This window comes from Octodon degus, unplaced genomic scaffold, assembly GCF_000260255.1.
Source record: "Octodon degus isolate 3935 unplaced genomic scaffold, OctDeg1.0 scaffold00054, whole genome shotgun sequence".
NCBI lineage: Eukaryota > Metazoa > Chordata > Mammalia > Rodentia > Octodontidae > Octodon > Octodon degus.
In genome coordinates, this window is record NW_004524630.1 from 12,745,570 (window position 1) to 12,750,848 (window position 5,279).

A 5,279-nucleotide genomic window follows, 5' to 3' on the forward strand; every position below is an offset into this window, starting at 1 on the left:
GGGAGGAGGGGGAGGAAGAGAAAAATTAAAAACAAAAGTCTATCATTTCTTTATAGACAGTAACACCCAGAATACATATGTTTCCCTGTTTTACCTACATTTTCTTAGTAATTCTATGACATTCAGGAAAAGAGATGAAAGAAGGCAAGGTACCTATCTAAAGAGCTATGGAATTTTTTTTTTGGTGGAACCGGGGATTGAACTCAGGCCCTTGCGCTTGCCAGGGAAGTGCATATTCCACTGAGCCATCTCCCAGGTCCAGAGCTATGGAATTTGATGGGGAGACATACAGACACATGGATTACCTAATGGAGGAGCATTACAACATGAGGCAGGAATAGAATCACTACAGTGTGTGTGAGAAGCCAAACGTCATCCCACAAGAGCAGATAAGAGGGTGAAGCAATTGGGAGATGGGCAGGGGGAGGGTGCTTGCAGAAAGCAGCAGCAAGCAGATAACTATGAAATAGCACAATATATTTGTTGAGAAGAAAGTCATCATATGCTACAGAAATTATGCTAAACGGAATAAGCCAGTCTCACACACCCACGCTATATAATTTCCTTATAAGGTCTCTGCTCAATTTCATAGAAATCAATAAAATACTTGTCATAACAGAAGGGGAAAATGAGGACTTGTTTAATGTGAAAAGAGTCCCAGCTTGTAAGAGACATTCTGGAGATTGGTGCATGGCATGAATATATTTAACACTACTCAACTGTATGATTAAGACAGTTAAAGTTTTCACAAAGAAAAATGTGGTTTAAGATGGCACATGCCTGTAAACTGGCACATGCCACTTGGAAGGCTGAGGCACAAGAATTCCAAGTCTGAGTTCACCTAAAGACGATCTCAATGGGCCAGCCAAATAACTCAGCATACTAAAGCACTGCTTAGACAGGCGCAGGAACGGGTCTGGATCCCAGGCGTCCGCCGGTCTTGCCCCTGGGGCATGCTGATTGTGACAGTGTCGGGGCATGGTGGCACCCACCTGTAATATCAATGCTTGGGAGGCTGAAAACGGGAGGATCACTACAAGTCTGATCTGCACAGTGAGACCCAGCAGTCCCTAATACGTTTAAGAAAAAACAAAAACAAAAACAAAAAAAAAGACCATCTCAAAAGCTAAAAAGGAACTGGGCATGGCAGCATACACCCGTGATCCCAGGACTCAGAAGGCTGAGGCAGGAGGATCACTGAGTTCCAGAGCAGCCTGGGCGACATAGTGAAGGCAACAACCAGCCTGAACTGCACAATGAGACCATGCCTTTAAAAAAAAACCAACCCCTGCGTCCCCCAAAAAACTAAAAAAGGATGGGGATACAGCTGAAGGCAAAGGCCCTGCATTCAATCCCCAGTACTGCAATCAATAATTAAGTAGAAAAATAAAGAGAGAAAGAAGTGGAGGAGGAGATGAATTTGTGTTTGTGTGGCTTCAGTCTTTGGGATACGAACGCTAGCACAGATCATAGGGATTTTCTTCTTGTGCTGCTAGGGACTGACTGGTGAGGCAGATGCTCTACTACTGAGCTAGATCCGCTGCGCAAATGATTCTTTTTAAACAAAAAACTAATTTTATTGAACATAGAAACAGATGGATTTCAAATTAATTATTTTGGCTTTTTTAGATATGCTTTTTTGTTTTTTAGATATGCTTTTGTAAACCATAACAATCTCTTGCAAAATTTACTAAGTGGGGGCTGGCGAGATAGCTCTGTAGACTAAAGTGCCCACTTAGGCAAGCTTAGGCAAGTGCAGGGACAGCAGTGCCAGCCCCAACCCCAGGGCTGCTGAGCCAGCCAAAGACCCGGTGCAGTGGCTCACACCAATAATCCCAGGCACTGGGGAGGCTGACAGCAGGAGGATCACCATGGGTCTGAGCTGCATAGTGAGACCCTGCAACAACCAAATACATTAAAAAAAAAAAAAAAAATCTTACCAAATGGTGCTATAAAAACATGATTTGTCTATTCCTGCCAATCTGAGTGAGATCTTAATTCTATATTCATAAGTATATTTAAATCTAGAATGAAAAAGTTGGGAGGGATTAGATTATTAGTTTATTGCTTAAGGTGCTTATAGAAAACTGATCAACCTTTCTGCTGCAAACTTCAGGCACAGGTGCAAATTTGAATTTTAAGCAAAAATTTAGATTTTAGTTAGATCAGACTCATAGCGATCCTCCTCTTTTCAGCCTCCCAAGCGCTAAGATTACAGGCACACGCCACCATGCCCAGTCTCAATCACTGTCTCAGATCTCAGATCAGGGGCAGGGCCAGCACAGCACACCGGGGATCGAACCCAGTCCCTGTGTTTGTCTAAGCAGAATTTAGTTATTTTTACATTGATTAGTAAGAGCTGCTGTCAGTTGCTAACAGGCAAGCAACTATTCTTGATTTCTCCAAGATGAACAAAAACACATACACGGTAACACTCCTGTTAGGCAAGACTTTGTTCATTTCACATGTGAATGCAATATAACCCTTTCTTGAACAAAGTAATCAGGGTACTAACAAAGCCATTTTCAGAGAAATTTCTTTAACATTATTCTATTTATTTATTTTTGAAGTGCTGGGGATATAACCCTAGGCCTGTTCAGGCTTGGCAAGTACTTACACCCCCAGCCCTTACAGTGTCAAAATTCTGTCTCAGCTGGGCGTAATGGTGTACTCCTGTAATTCCAGCACTCAGGAAGCTGAAGCAGGAGGATCCCCGAGAGTACACTGTGAGACACTGTCTCAAAACAAAAACATAAAAATAATTCCGTATCTCCTTTTTGCTTGTTTCTTTCTTGATCCAATCTAGACTTTATTAATGATTCACATAATCCCAGCACTTGTAAAGTTGAGGTAGGAGGGCTGCTGTGCCTTCACGGCACCCTGGGCTACAGAGTGAGTTCAAGGCCTCTTTCTTCACAATTTGCTTTCTTTTCTTTTTTTCTCTCTCTCTTTTTTTCCTGTATTTTAGGGAAGGGTCTACAGGGTGTTCAGGGTCGCACTACTAGATCAGACTCGTAGTGATTCTCCTGTTTATAGCCTCCCGAGGGCAGGGATTACAGGTGTGCACTGCCATGCCTAGTCTCAGCTGCAGTCTCAGCGAGCACGGGGGGCAGGGCCGGCACAGCAGGCCTGGGGATCGAACCCCCAGCCCCTAAACCTGCTTGCAGGCGCTTTAATCCGCTGAGCTATTTGGTCAGCCCTCATCATTTTCTTTACAACACTCATCACTCACTAGAATCTCAGTGTCACAGGAAGGCTTTTCTTTTTCTCTGCATTCTTCAAACTGAGGCAGGAAGCTGTGCAGTGCCTTTTCCGCTTGTTTCCTACATAAGAACTTGCCCTTTTGAACTGCCTTTTACAGATGGATTTCATTTTTTTTAAAAAAAAAGTATTTAGTACAGGGTCTATGTAGATCGGACTAGTAATGATCCTCCTGTTTTCAGCCTCCCAAGCGCTGGGATAGCAGGCGCGCCACCCTGCTCCACCATGCAGTCACAATCCCTGTCTCATAGCGCCCTGGGGGCGGGGCAGGGGGCGGGACTGGCTACCGGAACCCTGGCTACCGCGCTCTGCTTAAGTAGGCCCTTTAGTCTGCTGAGCTATCTGCCGGTCCCTCAATTTCTTTTTCTTTCTCTTTCTTTTCTTTTTTGAGACAGGCTCTCACTAGGTAGCTTAGCCTGGCCTTGACAGCGATCTTCCCGGCTCAGTCTCTCAAGCGCTGACATTCAAGCATGCGCCACCACATCCAGGCTGGATTCATTTTTTAAAGTAACATTTGTGGGGCCGGGAGATGGCTCAGTGGAGTAAGTGCTTCCCTGGCAAGAGCAAGGGCCTGAGTTCAATCTCCGGTTCTGCCACAAAAATAAAAATAAAAAAATAAACATTTGTGGGCTGGGGAGATGGCTTAGCGGTCTAAGTGCCTGCCTGGCAAGTGCAGGGACCTGGGTTTGATCCCCAGTACCGCGTGTCTTGCTGCGTGCCAGCCCCAAAACTGGGTGTGGTGACGCACAGCTGTAATCCCGGTGCTGGGGACGCTGTGACAGGAGAATCACTGAGTCTGAGCTGTGCAGCGAGACCCTGTACCAAATACATAAAATAACGTTTATTATCATGTTTGCTGCACACAATGATTACATTCATGTGGAGAGCTGGTATGTGTAGCATAACACATTTTCATTCTTTTTTTTTTTTTTTTTTTATTCATGTGGAGAGCTGGTATGTGTAGCATAACACATTTTCATTCTTTTTTTTTTTTTTTTTTGCGGAACCGGGGATTGAACTCAGATCCTTGCATTTGCCAGTCAAGCGCTTGTCCTACTGAGCCATCTCCCCGGCCCCCACATTTTCATTCTTAACTCCCCCTGCCTTCCTTTCCCTCTGCCTTCTCTCCATCTCTAGGCCCCCTTCTTACTTACAAAATCCATCTCCTTACAGATCCATTCCCAGAACCTTACTTTTAAAGCAATACCAGGATTGCACCCCGGGCCTTCACACTGAGCTATAACCACAGTTCTTTTTTTCCAATTTTGGGCCAGGATCTCACTGACATCACTTGCCCTCATGCTGCTTCTGCCTCTCAGCATTCTGGGATTACCGGCAATGTGAAGCCACGCCCAGCGAACGCCTCTTACGTGTGGCCAACTACAAGTACTTCAATACTGTGGAGGTGAAAAAGTGAAAAGTATGATGCACACTAGAGGGTGGGACAGAGGGGAGGGGAGGTGAGATGTGAAGGTCTGAACGCACATCAGCAGCAGACACGGGAATGGATTAATTTTTGGGAAGCAGAATCTATAGTACTTGACAAATGAAGAGGCAGTGGGCTGAGCAGAACTGCAAGCAATGAAACCACTTACTAAGGCTCAGAATAAAAAGTTAAGGGATAAAAAAACGGAGGGAAAGAGGGGGTAGTACATGCTGTGATTCCAGCGCTTTAGGAGGCCGAGGCAGGAGGATCACTGGGTTAGAGGTCAGTCTATCTATCTACCAGTGAGTTTGAGGCCAGCAGGAGTTACAGAGAAACCCTACCTCAAAAACAAACAGGGCTAGGGATATAGCTCAGCAGCATAAGTGCCTGCCTGGCAAGTGCAAGGTCCCAAGTGTGGTTCCTGGCACGGGGGAAAAAACAGAGGTCTATGTATGTCAAAAGAGGAGAATAGGGAAAAGATCAGTTCAGAGAGGGGCATATTAACTTGGAGCTCAGGAGAAAAGTGAGTGGGGTTAGTTATGTGGAAGTTATGGTCACACGTACAGTACGATAATGCATGTGTTGAAAGATC

The 5,279-nt window shown here is 45.0% G+C and overlaps 1 protein-coding gene across 3 annotated transcripts in view; it reads right to left on the bottom strand.

The window, feature by feature from the left end:
• Ccdc77 (coiled-coil domain containing 77) overlaps nt 1-5,279 on the bottom strand; it is a 71,055-nt gene that overhangs the window by 25,761 nt on the left and 40,015 nt on the right. The gene's annotated exons all lie outside the window — the stretch shown is intronic.